The sequence below is a fragment of the Bombina bombina genome, chromosome 3 (assembly GCF_027579735.1).
Source record: "Bombina bombina isolate aBomBom1 chromosome 3, aBomBom1.pri, whole genome shotgun sequence".
Classification (NCBI taxonomy): Eukaryota; Metazoa; Chordata; class Amphibia; order Anura; family Bombinatoridae; genus Bombina; species Bombina bombina.
In genome coordinates this window covers 806,303,632-806,320,550 of record NC_069501.1, presented here as the reverse complement: position 1 = coordinate 806,320,550, position 16,919 = coordinate 806,303,632, and positions in this window count along the sequence as shown.

Genomic DNA, 16,919 nt, shown 5'->3' with positions numbered 1-16,919 from the left:
TGAAGAAACACAATGCTGCTTTTTAGCTTCTTAAGATGCTTGATTATCATCCTACCTTTAATTGGAGAAGTAATAGCTCTCAGATTCCATGATACTAGATTGATATGAGACTTATCAAAAGTTAGATTTAGTGCTATCTCTATGTTATCATCAGGGAAGTGGGGCCCGGAAGAGGGAGGGGAAGAAGAAGAAAAGAAAAAAAAAAGATAGAGAAAAAGCACAGAGTGCAGTATAGGTTAAAAGAAATTGACTGCTTAGTGCGTATTCCAAGTAATCAACCATACAGCGATTTATGCTGTCACAAAATATAAAAAATAAAACATCCTTTTTTAATTGCTGTTCTGAAATCCCATAGCTTCCTCGTGTGTGTTAAGTATGTGCCTTGATTCTGGCAGGATACAATAAAAAAGCTTCAAAACCTTTTTTAATTAGATGAGTTCATAATGGGGCCATCTCTTTCCTGCGATTAGTTGTTTAATAATCTTGAAAAATCAGTATTCTAGTTTCACCTGTTGTGACTATTTTCTTCCTTCTATAGAAAGATAATAAATCTTGATAATTAAACATTTTCGCAAATTATTTTCCTGTCCAACCCAGTGATTTTTTTCTATAATAAATTGTTGTTTAGAATTAGGTATTTCTAATAAGGACGATAGCTTTTCTGTTACAAACTTGTTGAGGTATTTAAACTTGGGTGTTTCTGGGACTCCTAAAATTCTCAAATTGTTCCGTCTGGAATGATCTTCCAGCCAATCTTGTAATTTTTAGTAAAGAGGAACTATGATATTTTGTGTCTTGTACAGCTGCATTCATTCTGTCCTCCAAGTCTGATATACGTAACTTAGCTGCTTCTAACCTACTATTAAACAGATGTATTTCATTAGACAGGGCTGCAACATCTTGCCTTAATTGGTCAAACTGAGGGGTCATCATCTCATATATGCCTTAACTAACTGGTGGGATTCTGTATCCATTCTTATCTCAGTATTTTCTTCAGTGACACTATCGTGGGAGGTAACATTTCCTTTATTCTTTTTATCCTTCTTATGTGGCATGACTGGGGATCTTATCTTAGTAGACTGTACAAATGTCTCCATATGTGTGAAAAAAGGGTGCCAAAAAAATAAAAAGTGCACAAAATAAAGGTAATCAAACACCTTATGGTATCCTACTGTGGGTTTGGAGTACCCTACTGCAGGAATGATATATCAATTAAAGTGAAGTATTCAAAAAATGTATAAATAAATATGTGTTGTTTTTTTATTCACCGTGCACCAATGTGTAATCATATACTGAACCACCTTATTCTCAAAAGAGGATCAATGTCATCACTCAACAAATTATGTTATAAAAACCTGTGTCAAGTGCAGTGAAAATTAATATTTAACTAATATTTTATGAGGGGAAATTTCTAAAGTTCCTAACCGCTTTTAACAGTAACTGATTAAACTTTTGCAGATTCACAGCAAAACAGCGTGAAAAATATTTCAGCAGAGCTTTCTTTTATTTCTCTAGAAGCAAACTAGCAGGATATAGTTAAGCACTTAATATAGAGATCATTACATTTAATGTGGGCAGAGGCCCACAGTCAGAGTCCCTTTATCAGAGTCCAAATACTTTATATGAGGAATGTTCATGGAACATACAGGATAATGACTTTCTAGTATCCAACAGGACCCAATGTTTTCTGAAAAAAACCTTGTTATAGATTTGTGTTCACTTTTAGATCCTTTCACAGTTCTCAAGAAAAGAGGTTGCCCACGAAATCTGTAGTAGCTCCTAATGCAGACAAAGGAAATATATTGCCCCAGCGCCTATTTGCAGTTACAACATAGAAGTGTAAATATTATACTTTAGTACAATACAATATCCAGATATCTTCCTATATCAAATAGTGCTAAAAAAAACACTGTGCTTGATAAGATGTTACATAAAGTATCATATCTTGACATACAAAAGACATGCATCACAGGACTAAAAATGTTTATGCAGTACCTAAAACGTAGAATGAAATATTGTCTGCCTAACACAAAAGCTGTTATGGTACATAGACATCATTCTGTGATAAAACATAAGAATATTACATGAAATCCTAACATTTATTAAAACCATAAAAAACTGCATTAAAAAGCTGCTAAGTCCATGTTCATATTTAAAACATTTAGATATAGTGTATTTAATTTAAATATCCAATAGGTTTCTCTCTGGCGCCACCTATTGAATCTATTATATAAATGGGAAGGGGGTATATATTCTATAGGAGTTAATTTAAAACTGTCCAAATTACCTCTATGTGCAATATTATAGTGTCTAGATACACTGTGTGACATAAAATTATTTTACATGTTTCTCTAATGTTCGTTCCATCTGTTACATATTAGTCTGCAAGTGCGACTTACGTACTGTACCCCACAAAATTGACAGGTATACTATGTTGGAAGAGGCACATATTATGTGACTCAAAATCCAATATTTATGTCCTGTGACTTTTGAACTGAAAGTTTCAGTTCCCTGTATTATATATTGACACATTCTACAAATTTAAGAGCGCATTTAAAAATTCCCTAGTTTGGGATAATTTGTATTAGTTGTAAACTTATTTAATACCACCATACTAGGTGCTAGAATATTTTTTAGAGTAGGTACTGCCTATATACACATTTCAGTTTGTCTTTCACCCAAAATAGGATCTTGTAATAAGATCCCTCAATATAGATTTAAAATTTTGATTATTTTCTTATGGTTCGTATTATATTGGGTGACAAACAAGATTTCTTTATAACCATTATTTTCTCTGATATTGCTGATTTTTGGGATGAAATATGAATTTTTATCATCCAAGATAGCCCTTCGTAGTTAGGTTCTACCAAGTAAATGGGGTAGACTTTTTCAATTAATCTCTCCTTTTTTATTGTACTCAGTTTGGTAAAATCAATTAGATTAACCCCTTAATGACCACAGCACTTTTCCATTTTCTGTCCGTTTGGGACCAAGGCTATTTTTACATTTTTGCGGTGTTTGTGTTTAGCTGTAATTTTCCTCTTACTCATTTACTGTTCCCACACATATTATATACCGTTTTTCTCGCCATTAAATGGACTTTCTAAAGATACCATTATTTTCATCATATCTTATAATTTACTATAAAAAAAATTATAAAATATGAGGAAAAATTGAAAAAAAATACACTTTTTCTAACTTTGACCCCCAAAATCTGTTACACATCTACAACCACCAAAAAACACCCATGCTAAATAGTTTCTAAATTTTGTCCTGAGTTTAGAAATACCCAATGTTTACATGTTCTTTGCTTTTTTGCAAGTTATAGGGCCATAAATACAAATAGCACTTTGCTATTTCCAAACCATTTTTTTTTTTTCAAAATTAGCGCTAGTTACATTAGAACACTAATATCTTTCAGGAATCTCTGAATATCCATTGACATGTATATATTTTTTTTTAGTAGACATCCCAAAGTATTGATCTAGGCCAATTTTGGTATATTTCATGCCACCATTTCACCGCCAAATGCGATCAAATAAAAAAAATTGTTCACTTTTTCACAAATTTTTTCACAAACTTTAGGATTCTCACTGAAATTATTTACAAACAGCTTGTGCAATTATGGCACAAATGGTTGTAAATTCTTCTATGGGATCCCCTTTGTTCAGAAATAGCAGACTTATATGGCTTTGGTGTTGCTTTTTGGTAATTAGAATGCCACTAAATGCCACTGCGCACCACACGTGTATTATGCCCAGCAGTGAAGGGGTTAATTAGGGAGCATGTAGGGAGCTTTTTGGGGTAATTTTAGCTTTAGTGTAGTGTAGTAGACAACCCCAAGTATTGATCTAGGCCCATTTTGGTATATTTCATGCCACCATTTCACCGCCAAATGCAATCAAATTAAAAAAAACATTAAATTTTTCACAATTTTAGGTTTCTCACTGAAATCATTTACAAACAGCGTGTGCAATTATGGCACAAATGGTTGTAAATGCTTCTCTGGGATCCCCTTTGTTCAGAAATAGCAGACATATATGGCTTTGGCGTTGCTTTTTGGTATTTAGAAGGCCGCTAAATGCCGCTGCGCATCACACGTGTATTATGGCGAGCAGTGAAGGGGTTAATTAGGTAGCTTGTAGGGAGCTTGCAGGGTTAATATCACATTTAGTGTAGAGCTCAGCCTCCCACCTGAAACATCAGACCCCCTGATCCCTCCCAAACAGCTCTCTTCCCTCCCCCACCCCACAATTGTCCCCGCCATCTTAAGTACTGGCAGAAAGTCTGCCAGTACTAAAATAAAAGCTATATTTGTTGTTTTTTTGTGTTTTTAAAAAGCATATTTACATATGCTGCTGTGTACTATCCCCCCCTTAGCCCCCAACCTCACTGATCCCCCCAAACAGCTCTATAACCCTCCCACTCTAACTTAATATGCGCCATCTTGGGTACTGGCAGCTGTCTGCCAGTACCCAGTATAGAAGAAAATATGTTTTTTTTTTTTTTTATTAAAATTTTCTGTAGTGTAGCTTCCCCCCACACAAAACCAACCCCCCACCCCTCCACAATCTCTTTTTGTGCTTTTGCACAAACAAGATTTGGCCATTTTTTCCTAGCAATATTTTCCATAGTGTAGCGGGTCCCACCCGCCAACCTCCGTGCACGTGCACGCTCCCGCGCGCGCCCCCGCGCGCGCCCCCTAACGGCCCGCCTCCGATCCCGCCCCCTTGATGTCAGAGGATACACCGATGGCCGCCCACCCGCCTCCCACCCACCAATGATACCGGCCATCGATGTCCGGTGCAGGGAGGGCCACAGAGTGGCTCTCTCTGCATCGGATGGCCATGTAAAGTTATTGCAGGATGCCTCCATATCGAGGCATCACTGCAATAACCGGAAAGCAGCTGGAAGCGAGCAGGATCGCTTCCAGCTGCTTTCCACACCGAGGACGTGCAGGGTACGTCCTCAGGCGTTAACTGCCTTTTTTTTGAGGACGTACCCTGCACGTCCTCGGTCATTAAGGGGTTAAAGGGATGCTAACCCCAATTTTTTTTCTTTCAGGATTCAAATGGAGCATGCAATTTTAAGCAACTTTCTAATTTACTCCTATTATCAATTTTTCTTTGTTCTCTTGCTATCTTCATTTGAAAAAGAAGGCATCTAAGCTAAGGAGCCAGACAATGTTTGGTTCAGGACACTGGACAGCACTTTAATGGTTTAATGGTGGATGCATTTACCTACCAATCAGCAAGAACAACCCAGGTTCTAAACCAAAAATGGGCCGGCTTCTAAACTTACATTCTTTCTTTTCAAATAAAGATAGCAAGAGAATGAAGAAAAATTGATAATAGGAGTAAATTAGAAAGTTGTTTAAAATTGTATGCTCTATCTGAATCACAAAAGAAAACATTTGAGTTCAGTGTCCCTTTAATATAGTATGCTTTACATACTCCAATTTAGCACTATATTTTACATTTTGAAAGCATTTGTATTAGATAAAAATGCGTCAATTTGGGGTTTTATATATTTGTGCTATAGAGCGTAAAAATAGGTGCGAATTGGGGAACTAGATGAAGTTGATCTTAATTGGTTATATTTGTATATATAAGGTAGCTACTTTAACATGAATGTATCTAAGCCTGATGAAGCAGTTATTACTGTGAAACGCGTTGCTACACTTGATACATTGTGTTTTATTAAATAAACCCTTTTGTACTATATGCTACCTTACTATTTTGTATCAAGTAGTTTGCTTTTATTTAAAGCACTGCACTTTAAACTTGATCTCTGGTTGCTGGGAGAGACAACCACAACGTCTTGGTAAGGGGAGGCGAGTTAGCCGGATGACTCTTTAAGGATCCAGTCTGCCCAAGTTGCACTTTTTAAGTGCCCTGCCAAATACTTTCTAGTGTTGGATAGCCTGACACTTGAGAAGAGCGGCCTGAATGATGCAGAGTATACATCACTTGTTTGACCTGCATTAACCATCTTGTTTGTTTCTGGACTGCACATATTTTCATTAATCTTGCAATATTACAAATAATGACAATGGTTTTCTTTACTAGAGAAAATAGTTGACCCTAGGCAGGGACTTAAACAATGTGCAGCAATTCGAATAAACCACACATTTCAGACTAGCAACTACAGAAGCTTGGATTGGTATACTGCAAGAATTCTTCACCCTCCCTCTAGGTTCCCCAGACTAGAATAACTTTGCATAAAGATCTGTTGAGAATATCGTATCAGCTTATAGGTGAAAGGGAAAAATGGCACTAAAGTTCCTGAATACAGCTACACCAAAGCAAAAAAATTAACACTTTACTGGTTTTCTTCACTGGGTGGAGCTTTTAACCCTTGAGGGGGGATTTATTCAGTTTTATATCACACACTTTCAGGTTCCCAATTAACCCATTCATAATACCTTATACCATAAAGTCAATATTGTGGCACCTTGTAAGTTGGTGACTGACTAAGCAGAATATGGCCATATTGTGTGACTAAGATCCCAATTTTAATATAAAAGCATAGATGTTTTTTTGCAGGCAATTTTTTTACAGTATTTAAAAATGTTTTGATTATATGCAAGTGGATGTGCGCCAATACCCCCTGTTTTCTGTAATTATTTGGTCTCATTGGCAGCACTCACAAATATGTATTTAAACTTTTTATAAGGTGTGCTAAACCAAACTATATGGATTTAGATTTTTCATCTGGCTGTCATAAGTAGAAAGTACAAGGGGTAAATTGCAATGCTACTGAGCACTTAGATACCAAACGTGTACGTTTTCTTAACGTCATGACTACCAAATCCCACAAATTTGCAACTTGCCATAGATCAACACAAACATAGCATTTTCATGACAGAACAAAGCAAAATCCCTCCTTTTCAGGGGTAAATTCTACAGCCTATTAAAGTCCATAAACATACATATCCCCTAAAAGTAAACACCTAATTTATATGAAATTCCACATAAAAATTGTTTTATCCATGGAAATACGTACTCAGAAATTGGCTTCAAAAAACAGTGTTCATTGGATTTTGTTGTTGTTTTTTTTAAACAATTCCCCTTGTTCCCATTACTCAGCAGATTTTTGTTTACTCAGCAGATTCTTTATTTTTCTTTTTGATTTTGAATGCACCATATGTCTTTTAGGTTTAAAGTGTTTCTAAATGCTCTAAACAGGCCAGTTTCAACTCTACTAGGTTTAACAACATTTCCCTTTTGGTGTAATCAATCTATAGGATACTACTATCCTTGCTACTACTAACCTGCTATCTGCAAATTCTATAACCTACTTTTTCATTTTATCCCAAAATTATTTATCTAAACTGTTCGGGCCATAAATATGGCAGAAACCCATCCTTAAAATGAGAGGTCACATGGTTTGATTGCTATCATCTATTTACCATAGCAACAGTGATTTCCTGTTAGAATATAGCTGAGTGGAAACAAATAAGTGGGTGGAGTATCTCCCCGATCGCTAATAATAATTTAAGAGAAAAAATTCTCCTCTCCAGATGCATTAGTTCTGTTTTGGATGTTCTGACAACTAGAAAAACATCTTTATTCTAACCACTAACATAAATATAGCATGAAACCCATCATTCGAAAGAAGTGGTCCCATAGAAAGAGCCATCACTATAGCAATACAAAACATACAGGTATTTAAGCCTAAATTTAGTTTTTTGGAAAAAGTGAAGTGATGGTAAATGTAGACTATAAAGTGTGTGTGTGTTTATTGTATTATATTTATTATTATTTTTATTAAGATAATTAAATAAAACAAATAAAGCAATAAAAGGAAGTAAATTCATAATACAAAATTTGCCCAATTTTTTTCCAAACTATATTTTCCATGAAAGGACCAGTATTATGAAGTCATATAATTTACAACAATACCATATCTCATCAGTCCCAGAGGTATAATTTTGGATACAAGATTTCAGTAAACATTTCTAGCTGTACACTCATAAATAAAACACAATTCAAGCTTATAACTCTCCAAAGCATATGTCTTTCAAAGGTTGTCAAAAAGACCATGGTTACAGAGTTCAGGCATTCATTAGCTAACAATATCATTGTCCCACATTTACAATTATTAAATTGTGATAACACCTCAACACAAGAGTAATTTCCTTTTAAAGAGACATAAAACAGTTGCAGCAATCGTTGTGGCTAACATATCTTATTTGCTCTTACATCAGCTGCACATCATGATAAAAAACACACTACATCAAAATATGTGCAGTTTATTCATTGTATTACCTTTATTGTTCTTTGCTAGCAAGGGGGCTTGTGTCAGTGCAGGATGTGGTTGTGTGCTAATAAGTGCACAGAGAATAGATATTTACTCAAGCACCATATCTGGCAAATTTTATGTTCTCTCATTTAAAAAGTACATTCATTTAAAAAAGCAAATATAAACTATATAAATATTATTTATCAGCTTTACATTAAAAATGTATGTATTGATCTATTCCCCAAAATCCCCCCTATCTGATATCTGCAAACATGGAATTTCTGGGATGTTATGATCCTAGAAGAAAGGTTGAAGTAGTTTATGAAACCTTAGAATCCATTCCCATTATCAGTCTCCGACCTAGACTAAGGGAAATTTAAATCATGTCAAGACTGCATACAAGTACTAGGAGGAATATTTGCATCTTGGCTAAAATATTCCCAACTACACCACTTTCTTCACAGTACTCAGTTTACACAGGACCTTACCAGGGCTACAACTCCTTTTGAGCATTTATGTCTGTCAACAACAATTTCCAAAGGCACTGTGTGACTCTCTAAGCAAATTCTATACGTGACCCAAAATTCTACCCTCCCTTCTTATACTACCCAATGGCACCGGGATTTAGAGATCTCCTTAAATAGCAAAGAATGGGGGGGGCTCCATCGCTCCAAGATAACCTTTAAAATACTTCTCTGCTGGTACCTGACTCCAGTAAGGCTTAAAAGAATGTACACCTCTTCCTCTTCTTTATATTGGAGGGGATGCAACAACCATGGTTTTATGATACATATATGGTGGCTTTGTCTGAAAATTGCTCCCTTTTGGAAATCCATAGAATATGCTTATCATACCCTGTTAGGCCCTGGCTTTGCTTTATCACTGGTCACTGCCCTACTAAATCTAAGCACTAATTGTAAATGCAAAATTAGATCCTCTCTTCTGCGGATTGGTTTAAATAGTCCCAGTCTACTATTAGTTCATTACTGGAAATCCCTGCAGTTTCAAACTCTAGAGCTATGGCTACATAAAACTGATAACTTATTACAGCTTGAGGAGTTTGGTTTTTCTCCAACATTGGTGTGTCCGGTCCACGGCGTCATCCTTACTTGTGGGAATATCTCTTCCCCAACAGGAAATGGCAAAGAGTCCCAGCAAAGCTGGCCATATAGTCCCTCCTAGGCTCCGCCCACCCCAGTCATTCTCTTTGCCGTTGCACAGGCAACATCTCCACGGAGATGGTTAAGAGTATGTGGTGTTTAGTTGTAGTTTTTTTATTCTACTATCAAGAGTTTGTTATTTTAAAATAGTGCTGGTATGTACTATTTACTCTGAAACAGAAAAGGATGAAGATTTCTGTTTGTGAGAGGAAGATGATTTTAGCAGACAGTAACTAAAATCGATTGCTGTTTCCACATAGGACTGTTGAGATGAAGTAACTTCAGTTGGGGGAAACAGTTAGCAGACTTTTCTGCTTAAGGTATGACTAGCCATATTTCTAACAAGACTGTGTAATGTTGGAAGGCTGTCATTTCCCCTCATGGGGACCGGTAAGCCATTTTCTTAGTTTCAAACAGAATAATAATAAACAGGGCTTAATATGGGCTATAAAACTGGTAGACACTTTTATGGGCTAAATCGATTGCTTTATTTGGACATTTTATACATGTTTATGCTGATAATTCCCACTTATAAACTTGGGGAACGTTTTTTAACGTCAAGCACTATGTTAGACACCTTTTCCAGTCAGGGAGGGCCTTCCCAGTTGTAGGTACAGAGAATGAAATACCAGCGCTAATCAAAACAGATCTTCAAAATACACAAGAGCTCCCCTCTGTATATAAACCAATCTTTGTATATACAAAGAAAATATTGTTCCAATCCCTGTATATACAAAGAAAATATTTGTAACTAAATATTTTTACACATAAAAAATTGCACACGAAGTAATACACTACAATAATATGCCAATAAAGTTAGAAATAAAACATTTTTAGCAAAAACAATGCAAACCTAGATTCCAAAAAGATAGTCCCGTGTGAAATAGAGATAATGTCCAATGTTTGGAATAGACCTAGGTTATATCCCAAAATGATGCAGCTTCTCTTTTGGTGATGATTCCTGTAATCACCAGAGTCACGTAGAAACTAGAGCAAAAGAGGTACAAGAAGCCCAAACAAGCTTGAGTATTTTATTATAGACAAATATTTAAAATAAACATAGTAACTTACACTTAGGTAAGCAGATGTATTCCCCGGTTAAAATCAGAAACAGCGGCAGTCTGAGTCCTGAACAAGCAGGCAGAAATATGTCCAGATGTAGCGGTGGACCGCCGAACAGAAAGTCGGCATCTGACGTCACTGCGAGGTACAGGATCTGGAGCGTCCCCCTTTAGGCCTCAACCTCTCAGCTGTCAAAACTGTCTGAAGAGACAAGTCACCCTTCGTGAGATCCCTACGCGTTTCGTCCGGACCCGGCCGGACTTTTTCAAGGGTAAAGTTTGTAAAAAGTTCCAATGTGGTGATTCAGAGGGATATCGCATAACCAATTTATACACAGAGCAAGAGCGCCCTCTGATGGTATATAGTACACAAAACACCCTATTACATGATAAAATAAAATAAACGACCCAAAAACAATATTGAAATATATGAAACATAATACATACAGAGATCAATATTATGCAATCATGATATAAAAAACATATATACATAATCATCCTAATAAACAAACAAAACCAAATTATGAAACAAAATTAATCTTCAAAAAATCACTATAACCATAAGTAAACACTCCACTGGTAAAATTAGATATACATAAATTAATTGTCAAGAATCAAAATACATTCACAAATTTGTCCAGACATAGTTAAATAAATAAAGATAATCACATTTAAATATCATATAAAATAATATATAAAAAATATAAATATATATATATATATACACACTGTGCTATAAAAAAAAAATTATATATATATATATATATATATATGGGCAGGTCAAATCCATCTAAAAAAATACTAAAGGAAATAAGAATTTACTTTGAAGGAAAAGAGGCAGCGGGTCAATGGAAGGACATACAATCATCTACAAAGAACACACACATCCCTACCATCTAGTAACAATAATTCTTAACAGACTCATCATCACATCCTATAAATATCCTTCATGGCAGTGGAATAAAGATGTCATGAGTATATTCAAATATATTATTAATAATTTGTCATAAGTGGAATAAAACTATCATAAGTATTTTTAATAATTCAGAAAAATCCAAAAAATTCCCCTTAAAAAGTTCCTTATAAAAAATTCCTTAAATTAATAAGATACTCCAACAAAGAGTACTAAAAATTAAAAATTAAAATAAGCTAGGAAAATGAATTAATAAATTTGTTTCCAAAATCTCCACACATACTCTTATAAAAACACATACATAAACCTCAGAATAAGGTCACATCTTCCAAAACAAGAATTACATATGAGCGGCAAGGTCCAAATCAACATTAAGATCTCTAGGTTGCAGACTACCTAGTTTGTAAATCCAGTATGTCTCCTGTTGTCTCAAAGTAAGGAGTCTATTATGATTATTGGGGGGGATCCAATCAATCACTTTTACTTTTAGAGAAGAAGGATTACAATTATGCATTTCTGAAAAATAGATTGGGATACTATGTTTAACTGCTCTTTCTTTCTTGGCTATTTTAATATTATATATGTGCTCATTAGTTCGAGTTCTTATCTTCCTTTTCGTGCGTCCTACATAGAGAAGGCCACACCCACAATTAATTAAATAAATCACATAGGTGGAATCACAGGTAGACCTCCAATTCATATTGAACCTCTGAGTTCCATCCCAATTGGTAAAGGTAGGGGAATTGTCAACATGACTACACATGTTGCATATTGATTTCATGCACCTAAAGGTTCCTTTCTTAACACTTAACCAATTACGTGTGTTATCTACAGATACTACTGTATCCCTAAGCTTACTAGGAGCCAATAAATTTTTTAAATTTCTTCCTTTTTTAAAAATGACTTGAGGTTTGTCTGCCAACAAATTTCCAAGGATAGGGTCAGTTTTTAAAATGACCCAATGTTTCTTCAACACACGTTGTATAATATTGGCCCCTTCATTATACCTTGTAATGAACTTGGGTGTATCAATAGTAAAGTTGTCCCTTGCCTTAACAGCATTAGTCTTATTAAGTAAGTCATATCTGTTCATTTGTAACGCTTTCTCTTTGGCCTCCACTAACAGTTCTTTTTTATAACCCTTGTCAGCAAATTTCTTATCTAGAATAACTGCCTCAGAAATGAAATTAGAAGTATGAGTGCAATTCTTTCGCATCCGAAGATATTGGCCATATGGCACATTTGAGATCCAACTCTTTTTATGGCCACTTGTAGCTTCTATATAGCTATTTTTCTCAATTGGTTTTCTATAGTTAGTAGTGGCTATTTGTTTGCTATCGTCCACATATAGTAGGAGATCTAGGAACTCCATCTTAATATTGGAAACATTTGCAGTGAAAACAAGATTATAGCTATTATGGTTCATATGATTAATGAATTTTTCGATATCTGATTTATCACCCCTCCATAAAATAATAATATCATCGATATATCGATGAAATTTAATAATATTTTCATGGAAAGGATTGTTAAACCATATATGCTTGTGTTCGAAACTGTTAACATACAAATTAGCATACGAGGGCGCAAAGGTGGTCACCATTGCGGTCCCTTTTATCTGTCTATAGAATATTTTCTCAAATAGAAAATAATTATGCTCAAGGATAAATGAGATGGACTCAATAATAAAATTTGAATGTTCTCTAGGAATGTTCCATTTTGATAGCTCAGATGAGACGGCCATAATACCTTGCCTATGGGGAATGCAGGTATATAAGGAGGTCACATCACATGTAACAAACCAATAATCATCTTTCCATGCAACACCCTCAAAATTCGTAATAACTTGTGTACTATCTGCCCATATATATATATATATATATATATAATAATTTATTTTTTTTTATAGCACAGTGTGTATATATATATATATATATATATATATATATATATATTTATATTTTTTATATATTATTTTATATGATATTTAAATGTGATTATCTTTATTTATTTAATTATGTCTGGACAAATTTGTGAATGTATTTTGATTCTTGACAATTAATTTATGTATATCTAATTTTACCAGTGGAGTGTTTACTTATGGTTATAGTGATTTTTTGAAGATTAATTTTGTTTCATAATTTGGTTTTGTTTGTTTATTAGGATGATTATGTATATATGTTTTTTATATCATGATTGCATAATATTGATCTCTGTATGTATTATGTTTCATATATTTCAATATTGTTTTTGGGTCGTTTATTTTATTTTATCATGTAATAGGGTGTTTTGTGTACTATATACCATCAGAGGGCGCTCTTGCTCTGTGTATAAATTGGTTATGCGATATCCCTCTGAATCACCACATTGGAACTTTTTACAAACTTTACCCTTGAAAAAGTCCGGGCCGGGTCCGGACGAAACGCGTAGGGATCTCACGAAGGGTGACTTGTCTCTTCAGACAGTTTTGACAGCTGAGAGGTTGAGGCCTAAAGGGGGACGCTCCAGATCCTGTATCTCGCAGTGACGTCAGACGCCGACTTTCTGTTCGGCGGTCCACCGCTACATCTGGACATATTTCTGCCTGCTTGTTCAGGACTCAGACTGCCGCTGTTTCTGATTTTAACCGGGGAATACATCTGCTTACCTAAGTGTAAGTTACTATGTTTATTTTAAATATTTGTCTATAATAAAATACTCAAGCTTGTTTGCGCTTCTTGTACCTCTTTTGCTCTACTTCCCAGTTGTAGGCTGAGCCTCATTTTCGCACCATTACTGCGCAGTTGTTTTTGAGAGCAAGACATGCAGATGCATGTGTGAGGACCTGAAAGTAGTTGGAAAAGTTTCTAGCAGGCGTCATTTGGTATCGTATTCCCCTCTGGGCTTGGTAAAGTCACAGCAAAGGCTGTAGCTGGGACTGTATAGGGGTTAAATTTGTAAACGGCTCCGGTTCCGTTATTTTAAAGCTCTGAAAATTGGTATGCAATCCTTTTAAGGCTTTAAGACACTGTGGTGAAATTTTGGTAAATTTTGAACAATTCCTTCATACTTTTTCACATATTCAGTAATAAAGTGTGCTCTGTTTAAAATTTAAAGAGACAGTAACGGTTTTGTTTTAAAACGTTTTTTGTGCTTTATTGACAAGTTTAAGCCTGTTTAACATGTCTGTGCCTTCGGATAAGCTATGTTCTATATGTATGAAAGCCAATGTGTCTCAAAATTGTGTGATAATTGTGCCATAGCGTCCAAACAAAGTAAGGACTGTACTGCCACAGATAATGAAATTGCCCAAGATGATTCCTCAGATGAGGGGAGTAGACATGATACTACATCATCTCCTACTGTGTCTACACCAGTTTTGCCCACGCAGGAGGCCCCTAGTACATCTAGCGCGCCAATGCTTATTACCATGCAACAATTGACGGCTGTAATGTATAACTCCATAGCAAATATTTTATCCAAAATGCCTGCATATCAGAGAAAGCGCGATTGCTCTGTTTTAAACACTGAAGAGCAGGAGGGCGCTGATGATAATTGTTCTGTCATACCCTCACACCAATCTGAAGTGGCCATGAGGGAGGTTTTGTCAGATGGGGAAATTTCAGATTCAGGAAAAATTTCTCTACAAGCTGAACCTGATGTTGTGACATTTAAATTTAAATTAGAATATCTCCGCGCACTGCTTAAGGAGGTGTTATCTACTCTGGATGATTGTGACAACTTGGTCATTCCAGAGAAATTATGCAAGATGGACAAGTTTCTAGAGGTTCCGGTGCACCCCGACGCTTTTCCTATAACCAAGAGGGTGGTGGACATAGTGAATAAGGAGTGGGAGAAGCCCGGCATACCTTTTGTTCCCCCCCCTATATTTAAGAAATTATTTCCTATGGTTGACCCCAGAAAGGACTTATGGCAGACAGTCCCTAAGGTCGAGGGGGCAGTTTCTACTCTAAACAAGCGAACTACTATCCCTATCGAGGATAGTTGTGCTTTCAAAGATCCTATGGATAAAAAATTGGAAGGTTTGCTTAAAAAGATTTTTGTACAGCAGGGTTACCTTCTACAACCCATTTCATGCATTGTTCCTGTCACTACAGCAGCGTGGTTCTGGTTCGAGGAACTAGAAAAGTCGCTCAGTAGAGAGACTCCGTATGAGGAGGTTATGGACAGAGTTCATGCACTTAAGTTGGCTAACTCTTTTATTTTAGATGCCGCTTTGCAATTAGCTAGATTAGCGGCGAAAAATTCAGGGTTTGCAATTGTGGCGCGCAGAGCGCTTTGGCTAAAGTCTTGGTCAGCGGATGTATCATCCAAGACAAAATTGCTTAACATCCCTTTCAAAGGTAAAACTCTCTTTGGGCCAGAATTGAAAGAGATTATCTCAGACATCACTGGGAGAAAGGGCCACGCCCTTCCACCAGATAGGCCTTTCAAGGCCAAGAATAAGTCTAATTTTCGTTACTTTCGCAATTTCAGGAACGGACCGGCCTCTAATTCTGCATCCTCTAAGCAAGAGGGTAATGCCTCACAGCCAAAACCAGCCTGGAAACCTATGCAAGGCTGGAACAAGGGTAAGCAGGCCAAGAAGCCTGCTGCTGCTAACAAAACAGCATGAAGGAGTAGCCCCCGATCCGGGACCGGATCTAGTAGGGGGCAGACTCTCTCTCTTTGCTCAGGCTTGGGCAAGAGATGTTCAGGATCCCTGGGCACTAGAAATAGTTTCTCAGGGTTATCTTCTGGAATTCAAGGAACTACCCCCAAGGGGAAGGTTCCACATGTCTCACTTATCCTCAAACCAAATAAAGAGACAGGCGTTCTTACATTGTGTAGAAGACCTGTTAAATATGGGAGTGATACACCCTGTTCCAATGACGGAACAAGGAATGGGATTTTACTCAAATCTGTTCGTAGTTCCCAAAAAAGAGGGAACCATCAGACCAATTCTGGATTTAAAGATCCTAAACAAATTTCTCAGGGTACCATCGTTCAAAATGGAAACCATTCGAACGATTCTACCCACTATCCAGGAAGGTCAATTTATGACTACCGTGGATCTAAAGGATGCGTACCTACATATTCCTATCCACAAAGAACATCATCAGTTCCTAAGGTTCGCCTTTCTGGACAAACATTACCAGTTTGTGGCCCTCCCATTCGGGTTAGCCACTGCTCCAAGGATTTTCACAAAGGTACTCGGGTCCCTTCTAGCGGTTCTAAGACCGAGGGGCATTGCAGTAGTACCGTACTTGGACGACATTCTAATACAAGCGTCGTCCCTTTCAAAAGCAAAGGCTCATACAGACATCGTTCTGGCCTTTCTCAGATCTCACGGATGGAAGGTGAACATAGAAAAGAGTTCTCTGTCTCCGTCAACAAGAGTTCCCTTCTTGGGAACAATAATAGACTCCTTAGAAATGAGGATTTTTCTGACAGATGTCAGAAAGTCAAAACTTCTAAGCACTTGTCAAGTTCTTCCCTCTGCTCCACATCCTTCCATAGCTCAGTGCATGGAAGTAGTAGGGTTGATGGTTGCAGCAATGG